At 35.8% G+C, this 16,739-nt stretch overlaps 1 long non-coding RNA gene across 1 annotated transcript in view; it reads right to left on the bottom strand.

Annotated features, from left to right (window-relative positions):
- Positions 1-396: 396 nt before the first annotated feature.
- Positions 397-16,739, bottom strand: part of LOC122138930 — a 76,182-nt gene continuing 59,839 nt past the window's right edge. The window contains exon 4 of the long non-coding RNA XR_006155915.1: positions 397-1,338. This is a non-coding gene — a long non-coding RNA (uncharacterized LOC122138930). The remainder of the gene's footprint in view (positions 1,339-16,739) is intronic.

Genomic DNA, 16,739 nt, shown 5'->3' with positions numbered 1-16,739 from the left:
TTACAGCTTTTTTCATTTAGTCATTAATACAAAATATACTTTGACAGGGTGATAAGGACCCTAATGTGAATCAGAGAGTCTGGTTGGCTGACTTTACGTTATTAAATGCTTATTTATCAGTAAGTAAAACAAACAAATGGACATATTAAATAGAAGAACCATATTAAACATTTATAAAGTCTCATTTAAAAAGAAAAAAAAAAGAAAAAAATTGGAATAAATCGTATTGTGTAATCATGAATCATATTGCATCATGAGTTGAGTTCATTGTTACATCACTAATAGAAATGCCTCAGTGTTTGTTTTTTTGGCCCATTGAAAGTCAATAACTGTTTGGTTACCAGTATTCTTCAAAATATCATATTTTGTTTTTCACAGAAGAACAAAGGTCATACAGGTTTGAAATGGCAAAGGGTGAGAAATTTTTTGAGTGAAACATGCATTCAGAGACTATGCAAATACTGAAATAATCCAAAGTACTGTTTTCTATTTTATAACAAGACTGATAGTGTGGGCTACCGTGCCACATTTGTATTCTTTCTCCCCCTCTTGTGACTCATGTTTCTTCTCAGGCATTACTGGAACATAAATATGCATGCAGACAGCCCACAGAAAGCGTGGGTGTGCTGCCAGACCTGGATGGAGGACAGGTTGGAACATCTCTTCAAATTCGCCTGAATCTGTGGCAAGAACCTGAGCAGAAGATGTGAGGCACCTCAGAGTGGGTGTGCTGTTTCCTCTGCAACTTTACTCACTAACTTAAATTCATTGAGACACAGATGGACAAGAGGCTTGTCCTTGTTTAAAGAAACTCACTGGAATTAAAAGAACAGTCCACCCAAAAAACAATTCTTCCATAATTTACTAAATCTTGTGTTGCTCCAAACCTGTATGACTGAAAACACAAAAAGAAGATATTAAAGAAATGTCTCTGTGTCCATACAATGAAAGCAAATGGTCAAAAACAGTTCAAACATTCTTCAAAGTATCTTATTTGTGTCCTACAGAAGAACCAAAGCCATACTGGTTAGGATTCCTCCATGTACAGACTCTACACAAGCTGTGTGCGGTGCTGTCCATAAGCAGAAGTTGACATGAGAAGCTATTTCAGTTCCTCTTAGCTCTTATGTCTATGAATCCTGATGTTGAAGCCTTGAGCGAGGACTTGAGATCTTTCTACAGAGCAAAAATAATACGCTACTTGGATGCTCTGTTTGGACAGAGATATGAAAGCCTGGAGGCGTTGTGAGGTGAAGACTGTCCTGAAATATCCCCTGATCTGTACCCTGAAAAGTCTTGGTTGAAACCACAAATCCATATATTCGGTTCTTGGCCATGCTGTAAATATAGAAAAGGGATCATGTTAATCAAGAGGTGATTGCATACACTGTGTATTAGTGGTTCTCAACTGGTGGGTCGTGACTTTCTGTTCTATTTACATGTTATTGTAAACATCATAGCATTGGTAATCTAGCAGTTTTTATATTTTAATTTAATTAATGTACATTTATGACACTATGTGTTGCATTACTTTGGAAATATATCAAAGAAAATTGGTTAACATTGCTGCGTCAGTCTTTCTCAATGGCTGAAGAAGCAACAGCAAATTTGACATTTCCCCACTTCTAACCAACATAATCAGTCTCTATATTTTTCCTTTTATGGAAAGTCAAAGTAATGTTATTTTTTCCTATTGGGGCAAATGGAACCACAAAAATTATATTTGTTGTAGTTTCTGTTCATCACTATAGAGACTTACCCAACCATCAAGACTGACACTTCTGAAAATGCCAGAAATGGGAAAAGGGTCCATACAGGCCCTGAAATAAAACCACTGCATTAAATCATTCTAACTCCACCTTTACATATCTGTCCCATATGTGACAAAAAAGTCAGTAAATAGCAACAACATCAAAACATTCTAATGAAAACATCAAAGGAACTGGGCTCTCTGTGCTGCACTCTTCTCATTACGTGATGTTCTAAAGAGCAGCAATGATGTGAACTGTCTCACTGCCTAGATACAGCTCAGCCAATCAAAACCAGAACCATGGTTTCCTTAGCAACAGTGTCAGAGCTCATTCTAAATATTATGATTCATTCTCATGAAAATCAGGAGCATAGGAAAGTTTTGCAGAAAGAGAAACCATTCATTGTTCATTTCCAAATGTCACTCAAATCTGGAAAAAACTAAAACCAAACACACTAATTAGCTCCCAGCATTCAGAAATAACAATCAAATTTGGCAGGCGACTGAACAAAAGCATGTTTTTCCCTTTACATCTAGTAGTTTGGACAGGACAACCATTAGATGAAAAGCTGTGAAGTGGCCCAGGCTATTGAAGTAAATGACAAGCCAGGTATGTTTGTGCTGTCTCAAACTGGTTCCTGTTGAAACATGCTGTCAGTGAAAGGCAATAATGAATGACTGAAGTGAAGGATGGAGCCAAACTGATTTTAGCTCTACTGAGCAAATGGCACTTGGTGATCTAAACTGCTGTAAAGAGGTGTAAAAGTATAGAGAAATTTGGGCTGCTACATACATTTTGTCATCAACAAGATATGCATGGAATTGACTGCACTATTTGGCAGGTCCTTTAGGTGGCGCCACTAAAGGTGCACTTGCTAGCGAAACGTCATTTTCATTCATTTTCGTCACTTTTAAACATTCTATAAACTATATTCTCGATAACTATAAAGACAATAATAACAATGACTATATTAGCACCCACACATTGTTATTACATTATTAGCATACTATAAGTTTACGCTGTTGTTATGTCGCCTGCCACTTTACATGCTTGAGATCTTTAAAGTCAGGTGGATCCTAATTGGCTATAATGTTTTCATTGTTTCTCAGCTGGGAAAAAATAGTTCAACAATATTGCTCCTCCGTGTCGTTATAGTTTTAGTTATAGTTATCATCCTGGGTATGAACGTGCTTTTAATCAAAATTGTAAATATTCTAGAATTTTTATATGTTAATATAAAATGTATAATGACTTTTAATTATTGCAAATTGGAGACACCCACATTATGACGCCATAAATTTACTAAACTTAATACAAAAGTTTCAATTACGAAGAAAAGATTCAGCTTTAATTCTTTTAATATGATGCTTGATGCTTCATGGAAAAGGGTGGGAAAAAAGTGCAGTGCTTCAGGACATTGTAGACAGTCATTAATCACGAGGAATGTTAACGTTATGATCAACACAGATAAACATTCTTGATTGTGGTGTCACGATCTGTTACAGACAACACAAATGTTTGATTGATTGCATTGCTATAGCAGCCACAGGCAATCCAGGATTCATTCCGTTTACGCAACCCAAGGGTGGATTTTAATCGGTAAGCTCTCGGATGACGCAAAATCTTCTTCCTCGTTCTGTCAGGGCTTGTTCCTTATATAAAATATAGTCTGACAGTAACGGTGTGACATTGTACTTTGCCGTTTTATGTGTGGGGATTCTGGAAAGAGTGATTTCTTTTGTTGGGAGCACATGTGCGGGCCGTGCGCCGTGACTCACCTTGTACAGACAAACCTGTCAAGTAGCCTTCAGTAAGAACTAAAATCACCATGATCTTTTCTTCCCGCTTTTCCTCAGAATACCACACGTTCCCCTCCCCCACTCTTTCCTTCCTCTGCGGGGAGCTGCTTCAGGAAGCGAGAGAGACAGAAAGCCCTTTCACCTACATTCAGCTAAGCCTGCTTAATGTGGCTGTGCAGCATGAGGCGGAGCAGGGCCGTGATCGCTGTGATGTTTGAGTGCGTCGTAAAACGCATACTGCTCGTCCATCTGTGCGGGCTACTTATTCAAAACATGTGCTCATGCGTGCCTGTTCAGTCGAACCCTGCCTCAAAATAACCAAAAGGTTCAAAACACTGTAATTGCCATTGCTCTGTCCATAACAGTCTGATTATTGTTATGTGTGTTAACTTTAGGATCAGTCTATTTATACTTTGATGTCTGATTTATCACTTTTCTCATATGATTTAATAGTGTAGTAGCAGCCCTTCCAAATGTGATGCATTAGCTAGTCTCCTAATTTATGAAGCAAAATAAACAGTTGCCATGGAAACCATAACCACTAGTTACAAGAATCGATGCAATAGTCAGTTCTCTCCATTAATATGGCCACTAACAGGACAGCGCCAACACAAAACAATATTACCAAATGCTTTGTTTTGTTTGTTTGCATTTATTCATCATTTATTAAACTGACAACTGGAAATTTAAGATGTTTATTTGTAAGAAATGTTGGGAATTAAATAACAAAATATAGTGATAAATAATTAATTGGTTTATTTCAAGCCTTGCTTCGAATTTATATCTTTTCTACAGAAAATACTAAAATTCAAAAAGGGTTTTTAATAAATATTGCATTTCTTCTAAATTAGTTACAAATATAAATAAATATAAATATAGGCCTACATTAAACATAAATGTTGCTTTTTAGATTTACTTGTTTGCATAAATATGTCTACTGTTTTATAATGCTGTCACACAAAAATGAAATTCTCAAACTTGTCAAATATAATAACAGTAATAATAATAAAGACAGTGTTATGTTAGTATCATAGAGATCCTATTAAAATTTGTATTCATATATTGGATTATTTTTTGTTTTTATATTTTCCATTTTCTTTTAAAAATTATTTAATGTTTTGGTAATCTTGTTGTGTGTTTTTGTCATTTTTACTATTTTTTTTAACTATGTTTATAGAGTTTTAATTGTATTTTAGTTTTAGTTTTAGCATTTCAGCACTTAATGTTAAATAAAAATGAAAGAAAAATAATAAAAATTTAAACAAATAAATTAATTAAAGTTTATTTTATTGCAGTTATTTATTGCAGTTATTTATTTATTTATTTTTTATTTAAGTTTAATTTAGTTTACAATAATAATCCTGATTATTTAAAGGACATTTCGTTTGATTTTTTGGTTTATATTTCTGTAGCATCATGCAACACCCACTGTCAAATCTTATTGGTCTGAAATCCTGCTTCACATAAATAGCCTATATTAAAAAAAATTAAATGTTCTGATTAGTTTTGTTGCACCACACAACATGCCGACGTTCACGCTAGTCACATCGTGACAGTGTTTGTTCATAGATTCAAAACCTATCAGCTAAAACACCAATGGCTGTTTACTTTTATCAGCGTCTATATTATATACAACACCTTGATATCTAATGCCATTATTTTTTTATTTGATGGCATATTTACATTAGTTGCCTTCACATACAACAATAAACACACAGCCAGTATCCTGAGAGGGGTTCCCCAGCTAATGCCATTTGAATACTGCAAGCATCAGGCAACAATTGACTGCAGATTTCATCATCAACCTTGAGTAGGTCCACAAGCACCATAATAACCTGTGAAAAATGGACTTCATGAGTGATTACGACAAAGCATGTTATTTCTGGCCATCTGTGTGGAGGACCTGGCATGGAGACCATGGCTCACAGACCTTACAGAGGCGGTAAAGCAGGTCATTATGGAATCACAGAGCGGGTGATGGATGGAGAGATTAGGGCACTGCCTGTGTCCCTACACGCTAACAAGGATGGTGTGAGTCAGCATTTATTTCCCCTCGGGGGCCCATTCCATTGTCTAGACCCAAATAGCCACAAAACAAACGGCAGCTAGCCGGGTCTGCCGAGACCACCACACATGTCACAATGGTTCTGCTGTAGTGTGATTCAAAGAACTCTCGCCTCTGTAATTTCCGGAGCTCCATCAATATTAGGTCATTAAATGTCTTCGCAATGAGGCATACTGTGATTCTAAACTCTTGATTTGTTTTCCTGGGAAGCTGTTGGTGAATTCTCACCTCTCCCTTTTGAATTCATATGTATATACTTCTTGCCAATTAACACTGATGGTCAGTTACACGTGGAAGCATATCCAGAGCCTGTAAATGGTTTGTTTGCTCCTTTATTATTTGCAAACTGTTATTATGGCTGAAGAAAGACTATGACTTATCTAAAGGTATTATCTTGTGAGACAATCACATCTGGTGCAAATGAAAACATTCGGACAAATCACACACTGTGCCTTTAAGAAGGATTTTAATCCTTCTCCGTTGAGCTAGAACAGCTGCAGTGACAAAGTTGCGGCATGTGTCCAAACCACACTCCACTTTTTCCTGGCAGACATTTTTTTTTCCATACACCTGCAGAATCTCTCTCTCCCTCCACTGCTCTGTTACGCTCCATGTCTCAGAGTAAGATTAGATTTTCTTCACTTCATATCACTGATTTAAGAATTTTCTATGCTGTTATTGTTTTGCTGTCAGTTACCAATCTCGTCATGGAAAAAATGGTTAGAGTTAAATTAGTACTAAACATATTTTGCTGGAACTACTTCATTGATTCCATATAGAAATACAAAACAAAAACAAATGGCATTTATTTCTACATAATCTACAGAACTGAGGTTTTATCAACTGGCTCGTATTTAAAGGTCACACACTTGAAATAGTTGCTAATCAGATGACAAAGTCATAACATACGAATCATTTGTGAAAACAGTATGCATATGAAATACCACCTGAGAGAAAACTGAAAATAGATCAAGGGCGAAAATGCAGCTTGAGAAAAGCCACATGTCTCAAAATACAATGTCCTACATAGGTTCAGGTGAAGAAGAGGAGAGGCAGGAACAAAACAAAGAGATTAGAATAAGTTACAGTCTTGAAGCATGTGACTCAGCAAAACCCGAGACGTTTGAATTGACCAGTAAGATCATTAGAATTAACCACTACCTTGTGACAGTAGACCAACCTCTAGTGTATAAACATCTCAACAGAGTTTGCAACAGAAAATAACACCTTTATTTATTTATTTCATCTTACATTATATATAGCTTCAATGATGTGAGCAACACACATACGCATACAATATTATATATTTTCTGTATTCACTGGCAGTTGTGTGTATTGCACCACTTTGGAAATGAAATGCCCGGCATTAAAAGTTTAATGCATCTGAAAATATTGTACCACCTACACTGAACCTAACTGATAACATTTCCATGGCATTTTTAAATCTGCTTCTACAAGTCTTTTATCGTGACTCACAATTCACAGGAATACCAGAGCGTCTGCATCTGTATCAGGTGATCTACCGAGCAAGTTTACTTTTTACTCTCCTCTTGATAGAAAAGCCATTTATATGGAGCTGGTTATGTGATGCAAACATAAATGTGTACTAGTTTACAAATCATGCACTACGGTAAAATTGTTTTGAGGTGATAGAATTTCGCAAGGAACCATGTGTAAATAAGTCTTTGTTCATTGATAATCTGCGCTGTAATTATAATTTGTGTGAAAAGGAATAAAAGTTGTTGGTGTTTTACTCCTTCTAGTGTTGATTTCAGTTGGAAACTGCCGTGAAGTGCATGTATAGGTACATTTTTGGACTTCTTCAAAAAAGGTTGGTATAGAGGCATGTTTTTCGGTGTGCCAGAAGGTGCCTAATGAAATTCTTCTGTGGAGTGACTTTCTTAAATTCCTCCGAATTGCAATACAGTACATTTCTCTTCCTGTCATTCCAATTCAAATTCCAATTCAACTTCCTGTGGGGTGTAAAAAATTGAATTCTGATTCAAACTTATGAACTGAAAGGGAGCCAATTCTTATGTTCTGAATTTTAGCACTGCTATATGGAGATTTACTGTAGGAAACCTCACTGTTGACATCTTGGATCGACTCCTGTATTTTACGCAACACTTAAGTTTAAGCCCCTGGCGATGGATATTACTTGGCAGAGAAAGAGCACTTAGAATGATTATGACCAACACAGCAGGAAGAGACAGAGCTCACAAATACACAAGATAGCAACTGTTACTAAGGGGGAGGAGGGATAAACAGCAAACAACAGAGCAAGACAGAGAGTAAAGGAAAAGAAAGAGCACAACAGAGAGAGAAGGAGAGAGTGAGAGAGGGGAGGGGAGAAAGAATGAGCTCTTTGTGCTCAGTGAGGGTGAATAATGAATTGTGACTATGTGGAGGTTATCAGAGGGCACTCTGTCTCTATAGGCTGGGACTTTGGCTTGCTAGTATTGTGCATGCAGCATGACCGTCCATTGAATGCTTACATAAATAAGTCAGATAGTTTTGTAAGTCCCCTCTTCCTTTCTGAGTGCTGCTGATTTCTGCTTTTTGTGTGTAATGGCACAGGCAATAACTCAGTACGAAGCGCTTGTAATTCAGGTCACCGTGAGACGTGTGCTTTTTATACAAGATACTTCTATGAGCCATTAAAGTGAGAGGCGGATTCAGGGAGGAAGAGGCTTTTTATTTGTTTTGGCTGCATATTAGAGGAATGAACGGGAACTGTGGCATTTTCATTCCAATTTCTCTTTGTGTTAAAAAGCATGTTCCAGATTCAACAGAAGTTAAGCACAGTCGGACGCATTTGTGGAATAATGTTGATTACCGTGAAAGTAAATTTCCATTCTTTTCTTAACAAAAGCAAAAACATGGATTAAAGTGTGGGACATGCAATGGAATAGTACAGCCACAAGCTCTAAACAATATGCGTGTGAACTTGATTTCAGTTTGGGAAATGAAAATTGACTTATTGACCTTTTCTGTGTAAATTTATACTTTACAAATACTTTGCCATGAAAAAAATACCATAAATCCCCAAATCAGCTGAAAATTGTATTATAATTTATATATACATACATACAATACATTATATTTTTATTATTCTATTTTATTTTATAGTGACAACGATTCTGGAACTAACATTATATCATAAATTGCCATCTCAATTAGTGCACCTGTGTAACAAAAGCTCAGTTTTTAATAGATTTTACAACTTAATTTTACAACTACCTTTCCATCATAACATTGTAAACACAAAAATGGCTGTAAAAATTCTGACTGCCTCAAACAGCCTTATAGCTTAATTAATAAACAAGTTTCAACAGAATCATTAATAATTGTTTTTACAATATTGTACATTTAAATTTTCTTTGCATTTAAATTCTCCAAAAATTCAACCTCACTGTAACCTTGACTTTGACTTTTTTTTTTTTTTTAAGATAACAAGGAACAAGTTTGAATTATTATTTTTTTTGTCTATTAAGTTTTACTTCTATTGGACCTGAAATATTTCTTTAATCTCCAGTTTTTTCCTATGAACGTACATTATTTGAGGATATACCGCATTTGGCTAGTGTCAGCCTGCACCATACTGAAGTGAAGGAAACGTGACTCCAATAAAAAGAAGATTGGATTGGGATTTTCTCCAAGCACTAAATACTGCAGCAAACACAATGTTGGCAGGGAGTTTGCCCTTCAGCTTAGCAGTGCTAGAGGACAGGGTCAAAACAGTGAGAAATCCCAAGACAGTTTCAGTTTATTTGACCTCATTTGATACTTACTCACTTAGTACTCTGAGGACCCTTAATGACCACCCAGAGGAAGCAGTTAGATTAATGGGATTAGTTATTGAAAAAAACTTTCTTCATTTAATCATTGTGGCAGTAAAATCACGCGATATTACAAATACTTTTCTTGTGGAAGAAAAAAAAAACAGCACACAATATAAATATATTTGTATTTCTCATTTATATTAAGTATATATAAGTTTGCCCTGTAAATGATTTAATGAAAGTAAACGTTAACAAATCCAATCTTCCTTTGAGTTGTGCAGATGATACTAAAAAAGTAACGCTGTGGGCTATATGATATAATTTTGATAACCTTTTGATAACCGGTTGATAACCGTTAACCTGGATAAAAATGTGCTGCTAATAAACAGCAAAAGTTATTATATTCATGCATGGCATTTATAAATATGTTTAGCGAATATAATAACGGTTTTATTCTGTAATTTATCTATAAATAACATCTCAAAATGGAATGTTTAACACAAGTAAAATCACTGTTTTTGGTAAAATATAATGATCAGTGAATCTTAACAAGTAAAAATATTGCATTTTGTACAAATATTAATTAGAAGACCTGCAGCAAAAACATAAGTATTCAGCCTGATCTGATGGCAGTTTGTACATATTTTACGAGGTGGCTAATTCGTATGAATTTGTATGACCTCATTCATACAAATTCACACGATTTGTGCTAAATCGTACGTATTTTAAGAGTTGCACAATTCGTATGAATTTGTACGAATTACCTACAACTAACCCCGCCCCTAAATCTGAGGTCGTACGAATTCGTATGAATTAGCCACCTCGTAAAAAAGGTACGAATTGGTTGAGATAGCGTTGAAGTATCCAATGTCTATCATATGTCAAGTGACTTCCAAAACCTCTTGCCCATTAGATTTCTTAATTGAATTTCAATTAATGAAACTACTGAAAGCTAGTCTCATTTTATCAGTGCACTGAAGCAATTTATTTGTTCTCTAAGGTATTTATAGAGTATCATTGTAGAGTTACCAGAGTCTATAACTGTAAATGTACTGCTTTCATCAAAAATATCTTAATTTGTGTTCCAAAGGTGAACAGGTCTTAGAACGACATGAGGGTGAGTAATTAATGACAGAATTTTCATTTTTGGGTGAACTATCCCTTTAATAAATAGCAAGACTGGGTATATCAACATATTTTATATCAAGAACTTGAATAAATGGCCACTCTTCAGATCAGCCCAAGAGTGAAACTCATGACATTTCGAGAGATTATTTTAATCACATTGATTTGTACCCATGAGAGCGAGAGTCACTGTGAAATAAGAGCAATTCAGACGAACGACACAGAGATGGATGAGAGGTGATATTGAACTGTCCACTGTCCACCGCAGGAGCGAAAGAGAACAGAAATAGAACAGTGCTGAGCATGAATACTTCATGAGCTCTTGATGTGGAAAAGAGAATAAAGGTTTGAGGAAGACACACACACATACTCACAATGGCCACACATACACAAACAAAACATTACTCACACACACTTTTAGCAGGGCAAAGGTTGAACATATTACCTGCAAGCAGATAATTGGCTTCCACTGAAGAGTAAAGTGCTAGATGTTTGATTATATGGTAGATGAGCATTAGAGATGAGATGATTAACCTTTTAAAAGACAAACATAAATCTCTCCCTTCTTATTTTCAGTGGACAGATGGTAAAAACCAAAACAGCTGCTTTGATTATAGTAGTCTTAATGTCTAAAGCCCAGGTTTCACGCATCACCAAAATAAAACACCCCCATTATACTATTCAGGGATTTGTTCAAAGTCTAAATACATAATGTCTGAGAGCAGATCAGCACTGAAACCACAGAAGACCTGAGCTGCTTTGAGTTGAAACTGAAGCCCCGCTGCCCTAAAAAGCTACCAAAATGTGTCAGGTGTGGCCTAAAATAAATTTCAGCAAGTAATTTGCTTGTTGCTGTGTGCATGAATAAAGCTGACCACTCTGAATGCAAAACAGACAGACAGAGCAAGCAAAAAAAAAGTCTGCTCTTATTGCAGTTCTATCCTGCCAAGCAGATTTTCATATTTGAACCAGATTTTTTTTTTAAAGTCCTAAAGCAAAGATTAGATTTCGTCTTTGTATAATAATGGTAAACGGTGTGAGTCACAGTTCTTATTCAGTAACATTTTCAAAGGATCCTTTAATCTAAAAGGTATTTTTTAACCAAATAAAAGGTTCTGTTCTAAAACAACACAATTATCAATCATCATTTGGCCCTTACACATCTGTGGCCCCTCCCACTAATAGTGATGTTATAAACAAGCATTTGTATAGGGGAAAATATACACAAATTTCTCACTGTGCATAGAATATTTCACGTGTTATATGAAGATAAGAATAACATCATTTTGCAGACACAAAAGTATTTCCATTTTAGAGAAGACATGGTTGAAGACAAAATGGATTTATCTTTGCCGGATCTATTCTTACCTTCCCCATTTACGGCCTTATCCTAAAAGCTTTGCTCTGTACTTTGGAGCCGCACTCCAAAAATATCCTAGAACATACATTTTGTGGTGATGTGGAAGTGGCTTGATATTTAGATGTTGGAGGAGACCTGCAATTTAGAAGCCAAAATGGCCTGTCATCGACCTAAAAAAAGTGAACGTTGACAAATGTCTTCCTTTATAGACAAAATAATTGACTCTCAAAATGGCTGGGATAAGCTGGCAGAGAGTTCTCTTCTTGGGTAGCAAATCGAAAAATTGTACTCAAGTAAAAGTACAAGTAAACTAAGTAAAAGTAATAATCTTAATATTTACTTGAGTAAGAGTAAAAAAATACAACCTCATTCATACAAATTCATACGATTTGTGCTAAATCGTACGTATTTTACGAGTTGCACAATTCAAATGAAATTGTACGAATTACCTACAACTAACCCCGCCCCTAAACCTGAGGTTGTATAAATTCATACGAATTAGCCACCTCGTAAAATAGGTATGAATTGGTTGTGAGATAGCGTTGAAGTATCCAATGTCTATCATATGTCAAGTGACTTCCAAAACCAACTCTTGCCTATTAGATTTCTTAATTGAATTTCAATTAATGAAACTACTGAAAGCTAGTCTCATTTTATCAGTGCTCAAGTAAAAGTACAAGTAATTATAGAAATAATTACTTAAGTAAAAGTAATAATCTTAATATTTACTTGAGTAAGAGTAAAAAATGCTCAGGTAATGAGTAACTAGTTTCTTTGAATCATAAAACTTTTCTGTTAATGGGCAATATTTACCCCTTGATGTCCAGGGGCATTTTTACTTAAGGCCAGTTTTCTAACTATTTTATTAAATGAATGTATTTATGAGAAAGCAAGGGTATGACTGCTTCACCCAATGGTTCACTGTGCAACACTCTTAGCAACCACCCTTTGCAACATAAACAATCAAAAATATCACAACAAACCTGTTAATGCAAAATTAACTGTTTGTTATTTATGTAATGAGGTAGGAGTGATTCCTGCTTACGTTATGTTGCATCAGTTACCTTTCATCTTGAGACCACGCCCTTCCCGCGTCAAAGAAACTCTTCCCAGGCGGAAGATCCGTTGACGTGTGCATGTGTCTGTGTGGAAGCCCACAGTTTCCGAAGTAAGGGGGGAATATTACTGTATTTATTAGTTTTTTGTTTCAGATATGATTCTATATGTCCATATGTCCATCAATTTACACTGTAATGACACTTTTAAACTTAATATTTTCAAAGAGTTTTTAATTTAATAATAATTTTACATTCACTTTCAGTACATTCTGAACATTTTACAATGTAGTGCTGAAAAATAAAGATACATTAATTCCAAAATAGATACAAAACATTGTTTCTCTTTACATGTATCTGAGGTTATGATCAGAAGTGACCTTGGCATGGAGGTCACTGCAGCTTCAAGCTTACTGAACGCTGAGAGTAAAAAAAAATCAATCGCAATGGCACGAGAGATCGATATTTGTAATACAACACTGAAATTCAGCTAGCAAAATGGGGAGAGAGAAACAGAGATGAGAAGAAGGGGGACACGCCATTTACGTATATTTGTCACAGACCCACTATCAAGCACATGGCATACAGAATGTGAGACTGAGATTACAGTGTCTTGACTTAAAGAATTAGAACAGCCAAAAATGGATCACAAATCTAGTAACAAGTAAAGAAACGTCAACCCCATTGAAATCAATTTGAATTAGGAGCTACAGCAGATCCAAGACTGTCGATTTGGCCCGATGAAGACAGAAATCATTTACAATTCCCCAAATTTGTCCCAGATGGCAAAACGATGGCCAAAATCATAAAGCACTATTTTCCTATCTGTGTGATGTCACCTCCTCTCTTCCAGTATACTGTTAGTGACTGAAAGAAGAGCTGTATAATGAAAGCACTCAAATGAGAGCTCTAGATTTACTATAACTGTACATATTACTGCCAATGAATTTCAATTGGAGACAGATTGTGCTGATTTACCGCTCTGCAACTTGAAGTGGAGTCAGCATGAAATGTGGTCCTTCTCGGATGTCTGCTGAAATGACAACAGGAAGAGGCCCCTATGAGCACAAACACACGTCGTCTGGAGTCCACTGAAGTCTCAAGTACATCAGAAGTCTGCAAAAGCAACTCTTCCTCAATAACACTTTAGAATAGGGAGCACATAGAGTTTTCCCCTCAATAAACTCCTAATTTGCTGCTTATTAATAGCTAGTTGTTAAGTTTAGTCAAGTTGTTAAGTCATTTTATTATTTTGTGTTTTCTAATTAATGCTAGATATTGTAATAATTAAATTTTATGGGGAATTTGCCATCTCTGGCATCCCAGTTGTGAGCAGTTTCAAGCGCTATGAGCAGCATACCAATAAAGTTAGGGCACCTAATCCTGTACGGCGTCCTGGCAAACTCCAGCGATAAACTGAGCTTCACACTTGATAAAGCAGATGTATTAAAGTGCATGAATCTTTTATAAAGCCTCTGAGATTCAGTTCTGTACATATAAACCAGTAAATGAGTGTATGCCAATGTGGGTTTGACCGCAAACTTCTATTCACCTAAAATAGCCGAGAAAGTTTATCCATTGTGTCAGAGAAGCCAAGGGTTACAGAATCAGAAGTTTTGTTTGAGTGTTTTTTAATGTTCTTAGACAGAATAGGCTGTAATTTGTAGTTATGTGGATCTTATAACCACACAGAACATAAAAAAATGCTGTAACAATCCTTCCATTCATCCTTGTTTGGTTAAATTTCACAAAGAAAAAAAAAAAACAAGGAAATGATCCATGTTTCTAGGGACTGGCACTTGTCTTGTTAGTCTAAATTTTTTAAATTATATATATATATATATATATATATATAAAATATTAGACAAAAAGAAGGTATATTAGCAATTAGGGGTAAGTAAGGTACAAAGGTATACCTTTTGAAAAGGCACCACCCCAGTGACATCTTTTGCACCTTTTTGTACATTTTATAATGTTGGGGACCAGTTTTAGTTACCATTGACTTCCACTGAATGGGGAAAAAAGTAATTGAGACAGGCATGAAATCCATGCCTGTGAGATCCAACAAAAAATGTTATGTGGACCCAAAAAGGTTGAGAGCCCCTGCTGCATGTGATTATATCATGGGGGTGGGGGTTAGCCTGAAAGAAAAGGAAAAGAACAGAGGGAGAGGAAGAGAGAGACCTCCAGTGTACTCACCGGCAGATTTGAAGTGTGTGCTCAGCAGGGCTATTTTTAGCTGAGGAAATGGGCAAAAGTCACGCAGGAACACTGCAGACAACAGAAAAAATAAATAAAAATGATACACTCTAATCTGCCATTACAATGTGGCTGATTGCCTTCTGAATGAAGATGACTCTTTCTGTCTCTCCTTCTCTCTCTCATTTCTTTTTCCCCATTCTGTTTGTGATGCATTGAAAGACAATTGCGTTTTATGCTATAACATTATGCTTAACACTGCATTGCATAAGCCTTGTGGAAGGCAATATATGAGTATAAATATCAGATGCTAGAACATCTAGCAGCTGTGTGGACTGCAGCAATATGAGATCACCATTGCATAAGCATCTAATGAGAAAATAGTTCCAGAATTATTTCTCTGAAACTGAACAGCCATTTCACTGTATTAAAATTTATATTCTTGCCATAATAACTATATAATTTATACTCTATGTAAAATGAAACACACCTCTTCTTGTGAAATTCAATCGTAAAAAAAAAAAAAAAAAAAAAAAAAAAAAACAAGAACGTGCAAAATTGGCAGTAAAAAATCTACTTGTTCATCCAGCATAGACACAACACAAAGTCTAACTTGAACCATAAATCTATCAAAACTTAATAATGTGGTATTAAATGCTAGTGAAGAGCGCTCAACAGAATGAAATAGAAAGCATGAGTAGGCATAAAATTCAATCATTTTTTCCCACTGCAAAACACAGTTTTTCCTTAAGAACAGATATACAGTATCTATATTATTTTTATGATATACAGCATCGTTAATTTGTTGAACATGACAAATGCAACATGCTGGCCCAGTTCCTCCATCAATAATACCTTCAGAAAAATGGGAGAAGGAATGGGGGAAAAGATTGAAATTTCCATATGTTTCAAGAACATGTATAAGGTGAAAAAAGTTTTGCTGAAATGCAAAGCAACTGAAGACCATTGCAATAAAATATACTGTCATAATTGAACCGGAATCAATTTCCAGAACCAGAATAAATCAAATTGATTAATTTCTTCCTATAGACTCCATATTGTGAATCACACTTTCTTCATTTTTTTGCCCTTAGTCAAGAAATGTTTCCAAATGATCATGCTACAACAGAAACCACACAGGATGATCATTATCTCTATTCCTTTTCCTTCAGTCGTTTCTTGTTATGCTATTTTAAAGGCAGATGGAGCCGAACCAGTTAATTTCCCACTGAATCTGAACTCACTGACAACTCACAGAACACAAGTGCTCATAATAGAACCAAACACTTAGCGGGTGTGAAAACCCTCTCTGTCTTCAAATTCTAGTCTTTTTGCTCCCTCTTGACACCATAATGTCAGAAAGGTTTCCGAAGAGCCCACTAAAGAGCTGTCTGCTCTATTCTCAAACCTTCCTGCAGCTGGGGAATATGGAGCATGTGTTTGACTTGGCCAACAGTACTTCTCTATGGGACCACTGAGCCAAAGGGGCTCTTCAGTTCAGTTGCTACACAAGTGTATGTACTGTAATTCTAAGCACGCAGGGTCTCAAAACACCAAAAGTATAGTGTCTGGACCATACATGGACATATTTCATCTTTATTTC

This window comes from Cyprinus carpio, chromosome B11 (genome assembly GCF_018340385.1).
Source record: "Cyprinus carpio isolate SPL01 chromosome B11, ASM1834038v1, whole genome shotgun sequence".
Classification (NCBI taxonomy): domain Eukaryota; kingdom Metazoa; phylum Chordata; class Actinopteri; order Cypriniformes; family Cyprinidae; genus Cyprinus; species Cyprinus carpio.
Note: the sequence above shows the minus strand (reverse complement) of the source record. Positions and strands in the feature narration are given on the sequence as shown.